Below are 22,381 nucleotides of genomic sequence, written 5' to 3'. Positions count from 1 at the left end.
GGAAGTCAAACTGTTTCTGTTTGCAGATGACATGATCCTATATCTAGAAAACCCCATCATCTTGGCCTAAAAGCTTCATTAAGCTGATAAGCAACTTCAGCAAAGTCTCAGGATACAAAATCAATATGCCAAAATCACAAGTATTCCTATACACCAACAACAGACAAGCAGAGAGCCAAATCATGTGAATAAATTCCCATTTGCAATTGCTACAAAGAGAATAAAATACCCAGGAATACAGCTAACAAGGGAAGTGAAGGACCTCTTCAAGGAGAACTACAAACCACTGTTCAAGGAAGTTAAAGAGGACACAAGCAGATGGAAAAACATTCCATGCTTATGGATAGGAGGAATCAATATCGTGAAAATGGCCATACTGCCCAAAGTAATTTATAGATTTGATGCTATTCCCATTATGCTACCATTGACATTCTTCACAGAATTAGAAAAAACTATTTTAAAATTCGTATGGAATTTAAAAAGAGCCCATATAGCCAAGACAATCCTAAGCAAAAATACAAAGCTGGAGGCATCATACTACCTGACTTCCAACTACAGTACAAGTTTACAGTAACCAAAACAGCATGGTACTGGTACCAAAACAGATACATAGACCAATGGAACAGAATAGAGATCTCAGAAATAAAACTGCACATCCACAACCATCTGATCTTTGACAAACCTGACAAAAACAAGCAATGGGGAAAGGGTTCCCTATTTAATAAATGGTGTTGGGAAAACTGGCGAGCCATATGCAGAAAATCGAAACTGGACCCTTTCTTATACTTTATACAAAAATTAACTCAAAATGGATAAAATACTTAAATATAAAACCCAAAACTATAAAAACCCTAGAAGAAAATCTAGGCAATACCATTCAGGACATAGGCATGGGCAAAGATTTCATGACAAAAATGTCAAAAGCAATTGCAACAAAAGCCAAAATTGACAAATGGGGTCTAATTAAACTTAAGAACTTCTGCACAGCAAAAGAAACTATCATCAGAATGAACAGACCACCTACAGAATGGGAGAAAATTTTTGCAAGCTATCCATTTGACAAAGGTCTAATATCCAGAATCTACAAGGAACTTAAATTTACAAGAAAAAAACAACCCCATAAAAAACTGTGCAAAGGACATGAACAGACACTTCTCAAAAGAAGACATTTATGTGGAGAACATATAAAAAAAAAAGCTCACCATCACTGATTGTTAGAGAAATGCAAATCAAAACCACAATGAAATACCATGTCACCCCAGTCAGAATGGAGATTAAAAAGTCAAGAAACAACAGATGCTGGCAAGGCTGTGGAGAGATAGGAATGCTTTCACGCTGTTTCTGAGAATGCAAATTAGTTCAACCATTGTGGAAGACAGTGTGGTGATTCCTCAAAGACCAAGAACCACAAATACCATTTGACCCAGCAATCCCATTACTGGGTATATACTCAAAGGAATATAAATCATTATGTTATAAAGATACATGCACACGTATGTTCACTGCAGCACTATTCACAATAGCAAAGACATGGAATCAACCCAAATGCCCATCAATAATAGACTGGATAAAGAAAATGTGGTGTATATACACCACAAAATATTATGTGGCCACAAAAAGGAATGAGATCATGTCCTTTGCAGGGACATGGATGGAGCTGGAAGCCATTATCCTCAGCAAACTAATACAGGAACAGAAAACCAAACACCACATGTTCTCACTTATAAGTGGGAGCTGAACAATGAGGACACATGGACACAGAGAGGGGAACAACACATACTGGGGCCTGCAGGAGGTGTTAGGGGAGGGAGAGCATCAGGATAAATGGCTAGTGCATGAGGGGCTTAATACCTAGGTGATGGGTTGATAGGTGCAGCAAACCACCATTGCACACGTTTACCTATGTAATGAGCCTGCACATCCTGCACACGTATCCCAGAACTTAAAATAAAATAAACATTTAAAACTAAATTTAAAAGTTTTTTCAAAAAAAGAAATGCAGAATCTCAATCTCCATCCCAAACCCGCTTCATTTTAAGAATTCTAGGTGAACCATAAGAATTTTAAAGCTTGAGAATAATAAAGGATAGCAAGGTTCTAGAAAATTCTGTCAAGGGAGAACTATACCCAGTGTGTTCTCAATACCAACAGAGCTTCTTAATTGTTGTTAGGGGAAATGGTTATTCTCCTTGCCCTCTTATTTCCATATCCCTCCCTGAGGACTGAGGGGATTTAATTTAATGGTTTATGTCTCATATTTTAGTGGGCAGGAGGACTGTGCCACACAATCTCCATCATCATTATCATCATCATCATCATCATCATCATCATCATATCACTAAAATTTTTTGAGCACTAACTGTGACCTAGACACTATTCTGAGCATTTTACATGTGTTACCTCATTTAATCCTCGTAACAACCTATAAGATGGGTGACATATTAATCCCCATCTTACAGGTAAGAAAACTGAGGCATGGAGAGGTTCTGTACTTTGTCCAAGGTTGCACAGATATTAAGTAGGCTCTACCTGGTTTCCAAGTCAGGCAGTCTGGTGCCAAAGCCTGTACTCTTAACCACTATGCTACAGTATTACATAAAGTCCTCCTAGTCTAACGCCTACTAGCCAGTAGCATGCATTGTTACTACCTCCTTCTTAAGAGGTTGGCTCATCTTTGCAGAACTTCCTGTTCCTTTGAAGTCTCCATCATCCAGTTCTACAGTTTTCACAAGAGTGACTGGGGGAGTCAGTTCAATTTGAAGTGGTAGGTAGAAGCCCTTGCTATCTTCTCTAATCTAGCTTTACTGCAAAGTTCTATATTTTAGGTCATAAAGCTAGATCTGAATTTTAACTCCCACCTGGCTCCTTTGTGTATTTCTTAAATTTCTGAGAACTCATAGCAGGAAACATGATTAATCAAAAATGCTCCTAAACCACTAATTAATACTTTCTTGAAAAAGAAATGTCACAAAGAGAAAAAAATATGGGACATAGAAATAGCTGACAAAGGAATAGTATCCAGAATTTGTAGAGAACTCATAAAGCAATAAGAGAATGACAAATAACCCAACAAAAAACAGGTGAAAACTTAAGTAGGTATTTCATTAAAAAGCGAACTTAGTGGTTAATAAATATACGAAAAGATGCTCAAACAGATGTTTTGTTTTTCCTAGATGAGCAAAAACTGAGGGAATTTGTCACCAACAGACTGGCCTTACAAGAAATGCTCAAGGAAGTCCTGAATCTGGAAGTGAAAAGACAATCAGCATTATGAAAACACACAGAAGTATTAAAACTCATTAGTAGAGCAGATATAAAAAGAAACAAAGAATAATCAACCTTATTACTATAGAAAACCACCAAACCAGAATGACAAGCAGTAAGAAGGGAAGAAAGAAACAAAGGATATACAAAACAACCAGAAGACAACAAAATGACAGGAGTAAGTCCTCATTTATCAATAATAATCTTGATGAAACTGACTTCATCTGTAAAGACACATACAGACTGAAAGTGAAGGGATGGAAAAAGATATTTCACACAAATGGAAAACAAAAGTGAGCAAGAGTAGCTACACTTATATCAGAGAAAACAGACTTTAAGTAAAAAACTGTAAAAAGAGACAAATAAGGTTATTATGAAACTGAACAGGATGTTACGAAAAAGAACAGATCATAAGAATATATTCTTGGAAATTAAAAGCATAACTAATGAAATTAAAACTTTAATGGAAGGATTGAATTACAAGAACACAAACCTTCAATGGATGGGCTAAATTGCAAATTAGACATAGATGGAGACAGAATTCATAAAGCAGAATATAAATTTGGAGATAATATCCAAAATGAAGCACATAGAAGTAAAGAGATAGAATACATGAGAGAAGTCTTAAGAGATAAAAAGGAGAGTGAAAAGACATAAAAGAAGTCTAATTGGCTTGCCAGTGAAGGCACTAGAGCACAAGGAAGAAAGCCAATATTTACAGGTATAACAGCTAAGAATTTTTAGAACTGAGAAAAATCATAATTCTCAGATTCCAGAATCCCCAATAAATTTTAAGCAAGTTAAATCAGTCAATCAATCTATCAATAAACCAATCTACCTGTAGAAATATCAAGATAAACCTACTTATTAAAAAGGCAAAACGTTAAAAGCAGCAAAAAAAAAAAAAATCAGAATCACTACATTAGTTTTCTACTGCTGCCATAGCAAATTACCTGAAACTTATGGGCTTAAATGATACAAATGTATTATCTCACAGTTCTGGAGCTCAGAAGTCTGACATGGATCTCATTGGGCTAAAACCAAAGTATTGGCAGGGCTTCATTCCTTCTAGAAGCTCCAGGGGAGAATCAGTTTCTTTGCTCCTTCCAGCTTCTGGAGGTCACCCATATCCCTTGGCTTGTGTCCCCCTTGCTCTATCTTCAAAGTCAGCAACTGCAGCATTAATCTTGCTTCCATTATCACATCTGTTTTTATGTCCCTCTTGTCCCCCTCTCACTTTTAAGGACTTTTGTGATTATATTGGGCCGGCCAAGATAATCTCCCGATTTTAAGGTCATTTGATTAGCAAACTTAATTCCACCTGCAACCTCAAGACCCCTTTGCCATGTAACCAAGCATATTCACAGATTCCATGGATTAGGGCATTGACTTCTGGGGCGGGAGGGGGGGCATTATTCTGCTTACAAAGCTAATATAATTAGACTGAAAGCTGTCTTATCAATGGTGGTGGTAGAAGCCAGAATATAGTAGAATGATATCTTCAGAGTACTAATAGAAAATAACTGTCAAACTGGAAGAGTATACAGAAACAAATGAAAATTGAGTTGACCACCAATACACTCTTCTCAGTGGAAATTTTAAGGATGTACTTCAGGTGATCCCATCCAGAAGGTCTAAGATAGAAGAAGGAATGATGAGAAACAAAATGGTAAATAATGTGTTTAAATCTAAACAAACACTGACTATATAAAACAATGATATTTATGTCTAATTTGTGGTGATCAAAAAAATAAGATACTGACTCATGAAGAAATAGAAAATCTGAATAGATCTATAATTAATAAAGAGGTTGAATCTGTAAACAAAAACTTCCCAAAGAGAAAAGCCTGGGACCAGATGAATTTTGAATTTGATGTTTGTCGAATTCTAACAAACATCAAAAGAAAAATTAATATCAAATCTTCTCAAAGTCTTCCAAAAAACTGAAGCGTAGAAAACATGTCCTAACTTATTCTATGAAACTACTATATTTTGATACCAAAGCCAAAGACAATAGAAGAAAACTGTAGAGCAATATTCTTTATGAACATTAATGCAAAAATCCTCAAAAAACACTAGCAAACTGAATCCAGCAGCTTATTAAAAGGATTATACACCATGACCAAGTAGGATTTATTCCTGGAATGCAATGATGACTCAACATACAAAACTCAATCAATGCAATACATGACATTAATAGCATGAGGGGAAAAACATTTGATATATCAATTAATGCAGAAAAAGCATTTGACAAAACTCAATGCCCTTTAATGATAAAAGCACTCAATAAATTGAGAATAGAAGGGAACTTCCTCAGTATAAAAAAGGCCATATATGAAAAGACCACAGCTAACATCATAGTTAATGGTTAAAAACTGAAACATTTCCTCCTAATATCAGGAACAAGACAAGGATGCCTACTTTCACAACTTATATTGAACACAATATTGAAAGTCCTAGCTAGTACAATTAGGCAAGAGAAAGAAATTAAAGGCATCCAAATCAGAAAGGAAGAAGTAAAATTATCTGTTTGCAGATGACATGATCTTATATGTAGAAACCCTAAAAATCACACACACAAAAACCTGTTAGAGCTAATAAAGAAATTAGGCAAAGTTGCAGGATACAAATTTAACACAAAAAAATCAGTTGCATTGCTATATACTAGCGATGAACAGTCCAAGAAGAAATTAAGAAAACAATCACATTTAAAATAGCACCAAAAATAATAAAATACTTAGAAATAAATTTAACCAAAAAGATGAAAGACTTGTATACTGAAAACTATAAAACACTGCTAGAGAAACTTAAGGAAGGCTTAAGTCAATGGAAAGGCATCCTATGTTCATGGATGATAAGACTTAGTATTGTTAATATACCTTTACTACCCAAAGTGATCTACAGATGCAATGCAATTTCTATCAAAATCCTTAAAGTGGTTTTTTTGTAGAAATAGAAGAAACCATCTTAAAATGCATGTGGACTATTAAGGAACCCCAATTTGTCAAAATAATCTTGAAAAACATGAACAAAATTGGAAAACTCACACTTTCTGATTTCAAAATTTACTACAGGCTGGGCACAGTAGCTTACACCTGTAATCCCAACACTTTGAGAAGCTGAGGTGGGAGGATCACTTCAGGCCAGGAGTTTGAGACCAGCCTAGGCAACACTAAAAAAACAAACAAACAAAAACAAAACAAAACAAAAGAAAAAAACTACCCAGGTATAGCAGTGTATGCTTGTAGTATGCCCAGCCCGGGCAACAGAATGAGACACTGTCAAAAGAAAAAAAAAAAGTTACTACAAAGCAACAATAATCAAAATAGTGTGGTACTGGCATAAGGACAGACATATAGTCCAGTGAAATAGAACAGAGAGCCCAGAAATAAACCCTCACATGTACAGTCAATTGATTTTTGACCAAGTCCATTCAATAAGGGAAAGGACAGTATTCTCAGTAAATAGTGCTGGGACAACTGAATATCGACATACAAAAGAATAAAGTTGGGCCCTTACCTCATACCAGGGACAAAAGTTAACTAAAAAGGAATCAAAGATCTAAACTTAAGAACTAAAACTACAAAAAATTTTCTAAGAAAACAAAGGGGAAAACTTTGATGACACTGGATTTGGCAATGAATTCTTGGATTTGAGACCAAAAGTACAGGTAACAAAAGGAAAAATAGATAAATTGGACTTTATATCAAAATTAAAAACCTTTGTGCATCAAAGGACACTATTAAGAGAGTAAAAAGGTAACTCATAAAATAGGAGAAAATATTTGCTGATTATATATCTGATATAGGGTTAATATCCAAAATACACAAAGAACTTCTACAAGTCGACAACACCAAAGCAACCACATTAAAAAATGACCAAAGGATTTGAATAAAACTTTCTCCAAAGAAGACATACAAATGGCAAATAAGCACATGCAAAGATGCTCATCATTAATCTTTAGGGTAATACAAATCAAAACCAAAATAAGATACCACTTCACACCCATTAATATGACTATTGTTATGGACTGAATATTCCTGTCCACTCCCCCAAATTCATATGTTGAAATCCTAACCCCTAATGTGATGGTAATAGGAGATGGGGCCTTTGGGAGGTAATTAGGTTATGAGGGTGGGACCCTCATGAGTGGAATAAAAAGGACCCCAGAGAGCACTCTTGCTTTCTTTCTGCCATGTGATGGATACAGCAAGAAGTCTGGAAACCAAGAAGAGGACCTTCACCAGACAACAAATCTACTAGTGCCTTAATATTGGACTTTCTAGCCTCTAGAACTGTGAGAAATAAATTTTTCTTGTTTAAGCCACCTAGTCTACGGCAATTTATTATACCAGCTCAAACTGACTAAGATAGCTGTCATCAAACAAACACCCACTCCCAAAAAACACAGAATATAACAAGTATTGAGGATGTGGAGAAGTTTGAACTTTCATATGTTGCTGGTGGAAATGTACAATGGTACAGTTGCTGTGATAAATGGTATGGTGGTTCCTCAAAAAATTAAATATGAAATTACCAGAGGATCCAGCAATTCCACCTCAGGATACAGAATCAAAAGAATTGAAAGATTCAAACAGGTATTTGCTCACTAATATTCATAGCAGCATTATTCACAATTGCCAAAAGGTTGAAACAACCCAGATGTTCTTCAGCAGATGAATGGATAAACAAATGTGAGATATATATATATATATCACAATTATATATATCACAATTATATAATATTCAATTATATATAAAGAATATTATATACAATAGAATATTATATAATAGAATATTATATATATAATATTATATATTATATATAGAGAGAATATTATGGAACCATTGTTTAAAACTCAAATATCCAAAGCAATCTTGTGCAAAAAGAACAAAGCTGGAATCATCACCCTGTCTGATTTCAAACTATATTATAAAGCTATGATAATCAAAACAGCATGGTACTGGCATAGAAGTAGACACATTGACCAATGGAACAGGATAAAAAGTCTACAAATAAACCCATGCATTTACAGTCAATTGATTTTCAACAAAGGTGCCAAGAACATTGATGTGGTTTGGATTTGTGTTACCACTCAAATCTCATGTCAAATTATAATCTCCAGTGTTGGAGGAAGGGCTTAGTGGGAGGTGACTGGATCATGGAGATGGATCTCCCCCTTGCTGTTCTCATGATAGTGAGTGAGTTTTCACGAGATCTGGTTGTTTAAAAGTGTGTAGCACCTCCCCCTCACTCTCTTCCTCTGGCTCCGGCCACGTAAGACGTATCTGCTTCCCCTTCACCTTCCAACATGATCGTAAGTTTCCTGAGGCCTCCCCAGCCATGCTACCTGTACAGCCTGCAGAACTATGAGCCAATTAAGTCTCTTATCTTTATAAATTACCCAGCCTCAGGTATTTCTTTACAGAACTGTGGGAATGGACTAATACAAACATACAATGGGGAAAGGACAGTGCTTTCAATACATGGTGCTGGGAAAACTAGATATCCACATGCAGAAGAATAAAACTGGACCATTATCTCAAAATCTTGTCAACTGCACAACCTGGATGAACCTGGAAGACATTAGGTTAAGCTAAATAAGCCAGGCACAGAAAGACAAACACTGTATGATCTCACTTACACGTGGAATCTAAAAATTTGTCAATCTCATAGAAACAGAGAGTAGAACACTGGTTTCCAGAGATGAAGGGTGGGGAGGGAAGGGAAAGGAGATATGTCGGTCAAAGGGTACAAATTTTGAGTTAGACAAGAGGAATAAGTTTTAGTGATCTACTGCACTGCATGGTGAGCATAGTTAATAATGTATTATATACTCCAAAATTGTTAAAAGGATATATTTCAAATGTTCTCACTGCAAAAAAAGTTAAAGAGGTGAAGTGATGAATATGCTAATTAGCTTGATTGAATCTTTTCACAATGTGTACATACATCAAAACATCACATCGTACTCCATAAATATATACAATTATAGTCAATTTAATTAATTAATTTTGAAAAATGAAATTCTAATACATGCTACAACATGGATAAACCTTGAAGATATAATGCTGAGTAAAAGAAACAAAAGGACAAACACTGTTCTGAGGGAGAGAAATATTCATTTCCATTAGGTGGCGCTATGGCTCCATAAGGGCAGGGACAGAAAACTTCTCTTAATAAATCTATCTCTGTCCTAACACCCCTCAAAAGCTTGACTTGTCTTTATCACAGAAGTAGGTGGTTTCTGACCAGGAAACTGAAAAATACCAAAGGGAAACTTTACGACTCCTTGGCTCACTATCATTGCCCCCATGCATGGGTGGATTTAATCTTGAGCATAGCAAAGACTCTGATTACTAAACCAGTGAAGAAACCAATGTGCAGGTCCCCAGCTGACCACTGAGTAGTGCACATGCAGGACAGACCTGAAGAACAGCAAGAGGCTGTGGAAACTGAGCTGACATTAGAACCAGGGACCAGAGAAGCAGCTAAAACTTGCTGCTCAGACCTAATCAGGTGAAACACCTGTTAAAACACAGATATCAATATTTTCCATAAAATTTAATAAAAGATAGAGTCTTACAAAATAACGTCAATATGTACAAGATGCAATCCAAAATTACTTGGCACATGAAGAGCCACAAAAATCTCAATTTGCACAGAAAAAAACAATCAACAGATGCCAATGATGAGATGACACAAATATTGGAATTATCTGACAAAGACATTAAAGTGGTTGTTATAAAAATAATTGAATGAGCAATCATGAACACTTTTGCAACAAAAGTTAAAATAGAAAGCATTGGCCAGACACGGTGGCTCACGCCTGTAATCCCAGCACTTTGGGAGGCTGAGGCGGGTGGATCACCTGAGGTCAGGAGTTCGAGACCAGCCTGATCAACATGGAGAAACCCCGTCTCTACTAAAAAAAAATTACAAAATTAGCCTGGCTTGGTTGTGTATGCCTGTAACCCTAGCTACTCAGGAGGCTGTGGCAGGAGAATCGCTTGAACCTGGGAAGCGGAGGTTGTGGTGAGCTGAGATCGCGCCATTGAACTCCACCCTGGGCAACAAGGCGAAACTCCATCTCAAAAAAAAAAAAAGAAAGAAAGAAAGAAAGAAAGAAAGCATTATCAAATAAATGGAAGATATAGAGAAAAACCAAATGGAAAGTTTAGAACTGGAAATACAATAACACAATTAAAATATTCCATGGAAGGACTCAATAACAGAATGGAGATGGCAGAGCAAAGATTCGGTGAACTTAAAGACAGACCAGCAGAAATCATTCATACTGAAGGACAGAAAAAAAGATTTGAAAGAACCATACAGAGCTTCAGGGACCACTGTTACAACATTTAAACGTCTAGTATTTGTGTTATTGGAGTCTGAGAATAAGGAGTGAATAAGCACAGTGCTGAAAAAGTATTTGAAGACATAACAGTAGAAAATTTCCCAGTTATTCCCAAGTGTGGCAAAAGACACAGAAATGAAGATTCAAGCTGAATAGACTCCAAACAGCATATGCCCCCCCAAAACACATGCCCAGACCTCATCGCCAAACTTCTGAAAACGAGAGACAAAGAAAAAGAAAAACATCTTGAAATCAGCCCCAGAAAAAAATGATATAGGCTATAGAAGAACAATGATTCAAATGATTGTAAATTTTTCATCAGAAACCACAGAGGCCAGAATAAAGTGGCACATTTTTCAAGCGCTGAAAGAAAAGAATTATCAATCCAGAATTCTATATCCAGTGAAAATTTGCTTTAGGAATAAAGGTGAAGTAAAGCCATCCTCAAGTGAAAGAAAAATAAGAGAAGTCATAGCTAGAATTGCTAACACCAGAACTTCCATTGCTAAGCTCTTCAGGTAGCAAGGGAAATTATACCAGAAGGAAACTTGAAATATCAAGAAAAAGGAAGAGCAACAGAAATGTCAATTACCTGGGTAATTATACCAGACTATTTGTCCACTCTTTTTTTTTTGAGATGAAGTCTTGCTGTGTCGCCCAGGCTGGAATGCAGTGGCACAATCTCGGCTCACTGCAACCTGTGCCTCCCGGGTTCAAGTGATTCTCCTGCCTCAGTCTCCCAAGTAGCTGGGATTACAGGCACCCACCACCATGTCCAGCTAATTTTTGTATTTTTGTTAGAGACGGGGTTTTGCCACGTTGGCCAGGCTGGTCTGAACTTATGACCTCAAGTGATCCGCCCACCTTGGACTTCCAAAGTGCTGGGATTACAAACGTGAGCCATCGCGCCTGGCCACTCTTGAGTTCTATAAAACATGTTTGATGGTTGATAACAAAAAGTGTAAGATTGTCTGCATGGTTTTTCAATGTATGTAGATGTAATCAATAGACAGCTATAACATAAAGAGAAAAAGGTAAGCTGGACCCATATGGTGCTAATGTTTCTACATTCCAACTGAAGTGGTCAAATATTGATTCTAAACTCACTGTGAAATGTGTTTGGTAATGGCCAGAGTAAGCACTAAAGGAAACTACATGAAGATATAATTCAAATCACAATGTATAAATTAAAATGAAATACTGAAAAATATTGTGGGCTTCCCCAGTTCCCCGCAACTTTCTTTCTGAGTCTTGACAGAAAATCACAGAGTGGCTTGATCACTCTGTGACCCAGGCCACTCCAGGTTTTTGCCAGGAGGCCTGAACAAAAACTGGGGCCTTGAACAGGAGCAGAGGAGTTCCCACAATGGAGTGTCCCAAACTGTCCTGAGATGGGGCTGTTTGGGATTCCAAAGAAAGAAGTACTAAGTGCCAGGGTGATCAGTCCAAAGGCACCTAGGTTGTTATCCAACACAACTGCTCCTGCTTTTGAGGTGACTCCAGCCACAGGTCCTGTGGGACAAAACAAATGTTCAAAGAACCAGAAGGCAGGAAAAAGGAAACAGAGGAACAACAACAAAAATAGAGAGGATAAACAGAAAATAATAAAATGGTAGACCTAAATACAAACATCAATAATGAAATTAAGTGCAATTGCTCTAAATACACCAAATAAAAGACAGAGGTTGTTAGAATGGATTTTTTAAATAACCCAACTCTGCACTATAGACAAGACTCACTTCAAATACAATGATATAGGCAGCTTAAAAGAATGGAGAGAAGATATAACACACAAACACTATTCAAAAGAAAGCTGTTACATTAATATCAAAGTAGACTTCAGAGCAAAGAAAATTGCCAGGAATAAAGGGGAACATTACTTATTGGTAAAAGGATCAATCCACCAAGAATACATAATAATCCTGAATGTGTATACACCAAATAACACAGCTTCAAATTATATGAAGCAAAAACTGACCAGACTGAAAGGAGAAATGAACAAATCCACAATAACTGGGTACTTAATACTCTATTCTGATGTATAGAAGGACTCTGCAGAAATCAGCAAAAAAAAAAGAGAACAATGCAGTCAACCTACAGAATCTAATTGATGCTTACCTAACATTTCACCCAACAATAGCAGAATATAATTGTTTTCAAGTGCCCATGAAATGTTCACAAAAACAGACCATCTCCTGTGTCATAAATCAAAACTTACCAATTTAAAATAATTTAAAGCATACAAAATATTCTCTCTGGCCACAAATGAATTAAACTAGAAATCAATAATAGAAAGATAAGAAAATTGTCCAACACTTAGAAATTACACAACACAGCCAGGCGCTGTGGCTCACACCTGTAATCCCAGCACTTTGGGAGGCCAAGGCAAGTGGATCACTTGAGGTCAGGAGTTCCAGACCAGCCTGGCCAACATGGTGAAACCCCATCTTTACTAAAAATACAAAAACTAGCCGGGCATGGTGGTGGGCACCTGTAATCCCAGCTACTCAGGAGGCTGAGGCAGGAGAATTGCTTGAGCCCGGGAGGCAGAGGTTGCAGTGAGCTGAGATCATGCCATTGCACTCCAGCCTGGGTGACAAGAGCAAAACTCTGTCTCAAAAAAAAAAAAAAAAAAGAAAAAGAAAAAAGAAAAAAAGAAATTACACAACACATGTCTAAATAATGGGTCAAAGAGAAATTAGAAAATATTTTGAACTAAGTGAAAATGAAAATATAATAAAATGTTTGGTTTATACCTAAAGCAGGGCTTAGAGGGAATTTTATAGAGTTAAACACTTGTATTAGAAAAATATCAACCCGATAATCTAAATCTCCACCCCAGGAAACTAGAAAAAGAAGAGCAAAGCAAACCCAAATCAAGCAGAAGAAAGGAAACAACAAAGAGTAGAAATCAATAAAATTGAAAACAAAAAAATCAATAGAGAAAATTCACTGAAACTAAAATGTATAATCCTTGTATTAGTCTGTTCTCGTGCTGCTGATAAAGACATACCTGAAACTGGGTAATCTGCAAAGAAAAAGAGGTTTAATGGACTCACAGTTCCACGTGGCTGGGGAGGCCTCACAATCATGGTGGAAGGCAAATGGCAAGTCTTACATAGAGGCAGATAAGAGAGAATCTGAACCAAGCAAGAGGAGTTTCCTCTTATAAAATCATCAGATCTCATGAGACTTATTCACTACTGTGAGAACAGCATGGGGGAAACCATCTCCATGATTCAGTTATCTCCCACCAGGTCCCTCCCACAACACGTGGCAATTATGGGAGCTACAATTCAAGATGGGATTTAGGTGGAGACCCAGCCACACCATATCAATCCTCTAAGCAAGGCAAAGAAAAAAAAGAGGGAGAAGACATAAATCACTAATATCAAGAAATGAAAGAGTAGAGAACACTACAGATCACATAGACATTGATTAAAAGGAAAATAAGGGAATACTATTAACAGTTCTATGCATATAAATTTAAACCAAATTTTTATGTTATTTCTATATTTCATCTTCTTTACTGAAAACACATTTCTTTGCTATAGCTTTTCTAGTATTTCTTAGTCATCTGTGTCCTCTATTTTCTAAGCATCCATTTCCCTCAAACTGCCTTACCTTATTTTCAAATCTATTGCAGTAGCACAGCCACACCTTTCCTCAGTATGTTTCAAAGTTACTCCTTCCTTCTTCCCAAACCCTACCAAAATTTTCATTCCTAGACACATCTCAGTTGGATATTAGAAAAACAAAGTCACTATCTACTCAATAGTTAATGTACAGTTTGTTATATCTATGGAACAAGGAAGTTTTAAAGCAAAATCATACAAAAAAATAGCACAGGTCCACAATCCTATATTTTAAATCCTTGGGAGCAAAAGTGTTTTGAAATTCACAATGTTCTGTATATTAGAAAGACAATTTGGAAAATACATATAAAACATATGATGTAACACCTCAGGGGGGGTGGGATAGTACCCTATAATCGAATGCATTAATATTTATGCAGCAAAATGCAAACAAGATCATAAATAATGACTATAGACTCATTACAGTTCAGGTAACATTTTGCAGCCAAAAGAGTTTATCACAAACCTTAACTAAGTAATTAAACTTGTTGTCCAGAACTTTTTGGATTTTAAAATTGCATAATTTATAGGAGACCTAGCTTTCAACTTTCAATCTACTAGCAAGTCCCATTAATTCTATCTGTGTATCTCTGAAATCTTTCTTTCAATGTCCACTGTCACTACTCGAAACCGGGCCATTTGAGACCTCCTGCTTGGACAACTTGAAAAGACTTTCTAATTGACTTCTTCGCTCTGTCTTACTTGCCTACTATCCATCTTCCATACTCTTCCCAGACTAATCTTTCAAAAATGTAAATATGATCATGTTATAGCTTTGGCTCCCCACTGCCAATAAATAAACTTTTATACAAGTTCCTACGAGTTCTGGCCTCTATTAACCTCTCTACCTTTATCTCTTATTGCATCTGTCATATATTATGCTACAGCCATGTTAAGCTATTTACACTTTTCTGAATAGCCCATTTGGTTTTCTGCTCCCTCTGCTTGTGATGCGCTTGCCCTATTTGTCAACTGGTTGGAAAAGGAATTAAAAGAAATTGGCCAAGCGCAGTGGCTCACGCCTGTAATCCCAGCACTTTGGGAGGCCGAGGCGGGTGGATCACGAGGTCAGGAGTTCAAGACCAGCCTGGCCAAGATGGTGAAACCCCGTCTCTACTAAAAATACAAAAAATTAGCCAGGCATGGTGGCACGCACCTGTAATCCCAGCTACTCCAGAGGCTGAGGCAGAGAACTGCTTAAACCTGGAGAGGCAGAGGTTGCAGTGAGCCGAGATGGCGCCGCTGCATTCCAGCCTGGGTGACAGAGTGAGACTCTGTCTCAAAAACAAAAAAAAAAAAAAAAAAAAAGAAAAGAAAAAAAAAGAAATTAAAGAATTTGTAAGCAGAAACTCAGTTGTATGTAAGAAAACCCAATTCCCCTTAAGAAAGAGAAAGAGCTGGAGTCCTTTAAAAATTAACTGCTGCCTGTTTTTCTGTGGCTAGTGAGCCTTATCTCTCCTCCTTTCCCAGGCATTGTAAACACCCTGTTTCTCTAGCTGTGCAGCTGCAAGGTCACTAAAAAGATAAACTCGAGTAGTAAAACATTTTTTTCCTTAAAAAGTAAGAAATGATGTAAAGCATGTCTCAATTAATTGAATAACTGTCATTGTTTCTTGCTCTGTAATATGCTTCCCCCTGCCCAGATCTCTCTCCATCCCCACAAAATGCTTAAAAGGTAACTTAACTCTTTGTTCAGGGCTCAGTCCTTTGGATGTTAATCCAAACTGGGCTGGTGCACCTAAATAATAAATATCCTCCTCAACCCCATTGGTCTGTCTAATTCCTTATCAATCCTGCTACATGGTGACTATCAATTTACCTCATCCCCTTTCTGAAAAAAATTTTTATTGATACATAACAAATGTACATATTTCGGGAATACATGTGATAACACATTCATGTAATTTGTAAAGATCAAATCAGGGCAATTGGGATATCCATCACCTTAAATATTTGTCTTTTCTTTATCTTAGAACCACTCAAATTATTATTTTCTAGCTATTTTGAAATATACAATAGATTCACCTCATCTCCTTTTACCTCATGTTCAGTTTCCTTGTAAAATTAATCAATATACCCTCTGAAGTGTTCCATCTTAGCACTTAAAATATTCAATGTCTTTATTTCATCTACCCTTACAGTAGCTCCTTGAGAGTAGAACCTAGTTCCTATTTGATTCTGTGTCTTTACCACTTAGCACAGTGCATGGTACCTAATAGGTGCACAATAAAAGTAGAGCAAAATAGTGGAAGTGTAGATTCTGTGATGAGAAGAGAACTGTAGGCCTTATAGAGGTCCTAATGTGAATTTTCACATTTCAATTTATGAAATAGTTTAATATACTTATAAGTATTAGTGCAATACATTAAAAATGATTAAAAAGAAAACATTTCTTGCTCTACTTACATCCTTAATACAATTTTCTATGTTATATGCATATATCAAAAAACTAGAGTAATAATACAGCACAAATGTTACTATGTAGGGAAGAGGAGCAGCAATGGAATTCCATATGGTTGATGTGCAGGTGAAGGTATTCAACTGCCAGTTTATTCCATCATTAATTTCCATCTCTGAAGGCTGACACCACTTCATGTCAGATGTAATGGGAAAAGAACACTCTCTTCAATAAACGGTGCTGGGAAAACGTAATATTCACATGCAGAAGAATGAAATCAAACCCTTATCTCACACCATATACAAAAATCAACTCAAAATGCATTAAAGACTTAAACATAAGACTTGAAATTGTAAAACTACTGGAATAAAACACAGAGGAAAAACTATATGACATTAGTTGGGGCAATAATTTTTTGGATTTGACCCCAAAAGCACAGGCAACAAAAGCTAAAATAAACAAATAGGATTAAATCAGACTAAAAAGCTTCTGCATAGCAAAGGAAACAATTAACAGAGTAAAGACAAAACCTATAGATTGGGAGAAAATATCTGAAAGCAATACATCTGAAAAGGGGTTAATATCCAAAATACATAAGGAACTCAGACAACTCAATAACAAGAAAAGAGATAACCCAATTATGGGCAAAGGACCTGAACAGTCATTTTTCAAATAAAGACATACAAATGACCAACAGATATATGAAAAAATGCTCAACATCACTTATCATTAGGGAAGTGCAAATTAAAACCACAACAAGATATCAGCTCATATCTGTCAGAATGGCTATTATCAAAAAGATGAAAGGTAAGTGTTGGCAAGGATGTGGAGACAAGAAAACCTTTGTACACTGTTGGTGGGAATATAAATTAGTACAGCCATTATGGAAAACTGTGGTTTTCCTCAAAAAGCTAAGAATAGAACTGCCATATGATCCAGCAATCCTACTTCTGGGTATATATCCAAAAGACTTGAAATTAGTATATTGAGGAGATCTCTGCATTCCCATGTTCATTGCGTCGCTATTCACAATAGTCAAGATACAGAATCAACCTAAGTGTCCATCAGTGGATGAACTGATAAAGAAACTGTGGTATACACATAATGAAATACTATTTCATTATAAAAATAAAGAAATCCTTCCCCTTCAGTGGGGAACTGAAGCTATAACATGATCATGTTTACATTTTTGAAAGATTAGTCTGGGAGGAGTATGGAACATGAACAGTGGGCAAGTAAGATAGAGTGAAGAAGTCAGTTAGAAAGTCTTTTCAAGTCATCCAAGCAAGAGGTCTCAAGTGGCCTGGTCTAGAATAGTGACAGTGGACATTTGCAACAACCTAGATGAAACTGGAGGACATTATGCTAAGTGAAATAAGCCAGACACAGAAAGATAAATACTGTATGATATCACTTATATGTGGAATCTAAAAAAAGTTGAACTCATAGAAGCAGAGAGTAAAATTGTGGTTACCAGGGGCAGTGAGGCTTGGGGAGAAAAGGGATTGGGGAGATGTTGATCAAAAGATACAAAGCTTTGGCTAGACAGAGGAGTAAGTTCAGGAGATCTATTGTACAACACGTTGATTGTAGTTAATAAGAGTGTATTGAATATTCAAAATTGCTGAAAGTAGATTTTACATGTTCACACCACAAAAAATGGTTTAAAATGGCCGGGGGTGGTGGCCCACGCCTGTAATCCCAGCACCTTGGGAGGCTGAGGTGGGTGGATCACCTGAGGTCAGGAGTTCGAGACCAACCTGACCAACATGGTGAAACGCCATCTCTACTAAATTAAAAAAAAAAAAAAAAAAAGTTAGCCAGGTGTGGTGGCGCATGTCTGTAATCCCAGCTACTTGGGAGGCTGAGGCAGGAGAATCACTTGAACCTGGCAGGCAGAGGTTGCAGTGAGCCGAGATTGTGCCATTGCACTCTAGCCTGGGCAACAAGAGCGACACTCCGTCTCAAAAAAAAAAAAAAAAAAAAAAGATTAAAAATATGAGGGAACTGACATGTTAATTCATTTAATCATTCCACAATGTATATTAAAACACCTGTTGTACAACATAAATATATAAATTTTGTCAATTAAAAATAAATAAATGTTCAAGACACATTTTTAAAAGAAAGGTTGTCATTGGTAAAATAAAAACTGGAATATCTTCAGAGTTGTCAGCATTAAATGTAATACAGGCATACAATTTTTTATACCCAGGTTTACTAGTCAATCAAGTTTATATTATCTTTACTAGATACTTAAGATTATAAAACTATAAATGTATCATCCCAGGCAGGGTTTCATACAGTAGGCTCCAATATCAAAGAAGCAGTCTGTATAAGTAGTGAATTTTTAAAATATATTCTTGGATTTTATTTGTTAATATTTTTTTTTTTTTTAATTAATTTATTATTATTATACTTTAAGTTGTAGGGTACATGTGCATAACGTGCAGGTTTGTTACATATGTATACTTGTGCCATGTTGCTGTGTTAATATTTTTTGTAGGATTCTGCCAAATATAATGACTACATGAGACCAGTCAGCAGCTTCCTTTCTTTGTTAATTTTCAAAGACTTATGTGGTAATTGGTCTATGCATCTTTCTGCTTCTTCTTGGATGGTATATAGTAATTTATATTTTGCTTGGAAATCATCCATTTCCTCTAGATTTTCAAATAGGCTGTTGCCAAATGGTTGCACAATCATAATTATTTTAATCTCCCTTCTAGCTGTCAGCTCTTTTATTCCCAATGTTGTAAACTTTTGCATTCTCTTTTCTATTTAATCAGAGGAGCTTATTTTATTAGACTTTACAAGGAATTTTGTATCTGTTTTTGTTGGTAGTGTTATTAATTTAAGTTTTTATCTTTAAAAATTTTATCTTCCTAATTATTTTATTTTCTACTTTCTTAAGATAAAAATGAAATTTTCTTAAAATTTATCTTTTTTAAACAATAATGATATTTAAAGCCACACATTTTTATTTAAGTTTTAGCTCTCACAGTGCCCTATTAGCATTGGTATGAAGTTTTCTTCTTCATTGCCTTAGATAGTTAATAATTTTCCTTTGATTTCCTCTTGGGCAAAAGAACTATATTTTTAAATTTCTAAAGAGTTAAAATTTTCATGGTCAAATTTTTATTAATTAGTTCTAATTTTATTGAATTACGAGAAAATATAGACTGTAAAATTCTTCAAAATTTTGTTACGGTTTTCTTTATGGCCAAGTATATTACTGCTTTAAAGAAAATGAACGTTCTCTCTGTGTGTGTGTGTGTGTGTGTGTGTGTGTGTGTGTGTGTGTTCTGGTTTATTACTGTTATTTATTTGTTACGTTTTATTTGAATTCCTTTGTCTTTACTTATGTTTTATCTACTAGACCTGTCTAATAATGAAAGAAGTGATTTGAAAATGCCATTATAATTATATTTTTCTCAAGTTCTCCATGTATTTCTAATAACTTTTGCTTTCTATATTTAGCTTAGTGCTACAGCATTAATACTGTTATGTCTTAATAAATAGTGCCTTTTATCATTATATGATCTCCCTCCTCATCCTTAAAGGAGGAAGTTTTAGGTAGGCCTAAAACTCCAGGTAAGAAACATCCTTATGTCTGAAGGCAAAAGGTCACAGAGAAGAATCTGAAGAAACAGGCCATGCTGTTTCCCCCAGCTGATTAATATCAGATCATGCCCTTTTTGTCAGATAAGGCCTAAAAATCCTTATCCTTACCCTCTTTACCTGGCTTTTAGCCTTACATTCTATATTATTTGTTGTTAATATTATCACTTCTGCCTTCCTTTGGTTTCCATTTCCCTGTTATTTTTTTGGCTGAAATTTTAGGAGTTAACTCATTGAAGTTGACATTGGTTAACCATGGAGAATCGTAATACAGTATACTTTAACCAAGAACTTTACCTACAAAAGTTAGGATAGTGCATAATAAATAAATTTTCCACTTTAATTATTTAAGTTTAAAAAGTCCACATTATAGAGTTTCATAACAAGTAGTTATGATATCTAATTTGAAAATTATTTTCTAGTTCTTACTCTTACAAGCCCTTTCCTCTGGCATATATTTATTGGTTGTCCTTTTTTTTTTTCTTTCCTGCCCAGCCATCCCTCTCTGTCTTTTCTTAAATAATAAAAACTTACCTGTTGACTGGGATTTCTTCAAAGTTAAAATCTGTTTCATAAAACAAACACAAGTTTTACATTATTTTTGTGTAAATGCTTTTTCTTAAAATGCATTTTAAAATATATTTAAAATATTAATTTAAAAATAGATGTTTACTTCCTACAAGGCTAGCAGGTGAGCCATTTAGGTTGTTTGCTATAATCGTTCCACCTTGCTGTCTGGTTCCAACAGGTTCGTGGGCTTGCGAAGATAATGATGGTTGTAATGTATCATGTAGTCAAAATAATCTAAAAATAAGAGACAAAATGAGATGAAAACATAAACCTAGTTTATGTCAATACAGTAATGACATATGCGTACCCTCCCATTACAAACTAACAGGACCTCAAATTATTAGGTAAAAGAGGAGTGATTTTAAGTTATTTATCGAATAAATTTTAATTAAGCCCTCGTTATGTGCCAGACATTGTACTAGGTGCTAAACATACAGCAGTGAGGAAAAAAAGATAAAAATCCCTGCCTTCATGTGATTTACATTCTAATGGAGACAGTAAACAACAAAGATGAAGTATATGCTATGTCAGATACTGATAAATGCTAAGGATAAAACATCAGGGAAAGAGACATGACATGTCAGTGGGAGAGATATGTCCAATAATGAAAGAGATGGTTTGAAATTGCCCATTATAACAGTATTTTTCTCAAGTTCTCCATGTATTTCTAATAGTTTCTGCTTCATGTATTTAGCTTGGCACATGCAGTAATTTAAATTTTAAATAGGAATGGCTCACCAAGAAGGGTGCTTTTAAGTAATGACCTAAAGGATGTGAGAAAGTGAACCATGGTGATCCTGCAGGAGAAGTATGAGTAAAAGATCTGAGTAAAATTATAATTTGTTGAATATTATAAAAGAAGAAGTACAGAATATTACATGAATGTATCAAGGAAATTTAACTTCATCTAGGGAGTCAAGAATTAGTCTTCTGTGTTAGTTAATCTGTGACTTAAAGGATAAAATATAAATTATATAAGCCATGAGGATTAGGGCCAAGGGAAGGAGAGAAAAGGATTCCAGCCTGAGAATTAGAAAGACCCTAGGGGATGTGTAAATAAGTGAAACAACTCCAGTATCCCAGAAAGTTGAGCAAGAACAACACAAAATGAAGCTTGTAGGCTATATCCTTGGATAACTGAAATTCTCTTAAGGGTTTTGATCAAGGGAACAGCATGATTATATTTGACTTTCTAAAATATCACTCTGATTGCCATATTCAGAATGGGTTATAGGAGGGCAAATGGATGTAGGGGGGCCAGTTATGTAGCTATTATAGTAATCCAGGAGAAAAATGACAGTGGTTTTAGCTAAGGTTGAGGCAGTTTGGACAGATAGAAGTGGAGAGAACTGACACATCATTGAGCAGTCGAATGAATAGGATTTGGTAATGGGTTGCATATGGAAGTGAGCGAGAAGGAAGTGTCAAAAATAATTCCCTGGTATCAACTGAGCGCCTGAATGGACAACAGTGCCATTTACTAAGCACACGCCAAAGGCAAAGGAGCAAGGTTTGGGAGATGGTAAGTGAGCCAT

General features: G+C 35.8%; 1 protein-coding gene and 1 long non-coding RNA gene across 3 annotated transcripts in view; one reads left to right on the top strand and one right to left on the bottom strand.

The window, feature by feature from the left end:
• The window catches only part of CMC4 (C-X9-C motif containing 4), a 540,756-nt gene that overhangs the window by 422,067 nt on the left and 96,308 nt on the right, over positions 1–22,381 (top strand). The gene's annotated exons all lie outside the window — the stretch shown is intronic.
• The window catches only part of LOC126945522 (uncharacterized), a 40,581-nt gene that overhangs the window by 14,677 nt on the left and 3,523 nt on the right, over positions 1–22,381 (bottom strand). For both annotated transcript variants that reach the window (XR_007722471.1, XR_007722470.1), the window contains exons 2-3: positions 20,950–21,080; positions 20,811–20,841 (exon numbers count right to left, since the gene is read on the bottom strand). This is a non-coding gene — a long non-coding RNA (uncharacterized LOC126945522). The remainder of the gene's footprint in view (positions 1–20,810; positions 20,842–20,949; positions 21,081–22,381) is intronic.

This window comes from Macaca thibetana, chromosome X (assembly GCF_024542745.1).
Source record: "Macaca thibetana thibetana isolate TM-01 chromosome X, ASM2454274v1, whole genome shotgun sequence".
NCBI classification, from domain to species: Eukaryota; Metazoa; Chordata; class Mammalia; order Primates; family Cercopithecidae; genus Macaca; species Macaca thibetana.
This window is presented reverse-complemented; position numbering and strand designations above follow the sequence as displayed.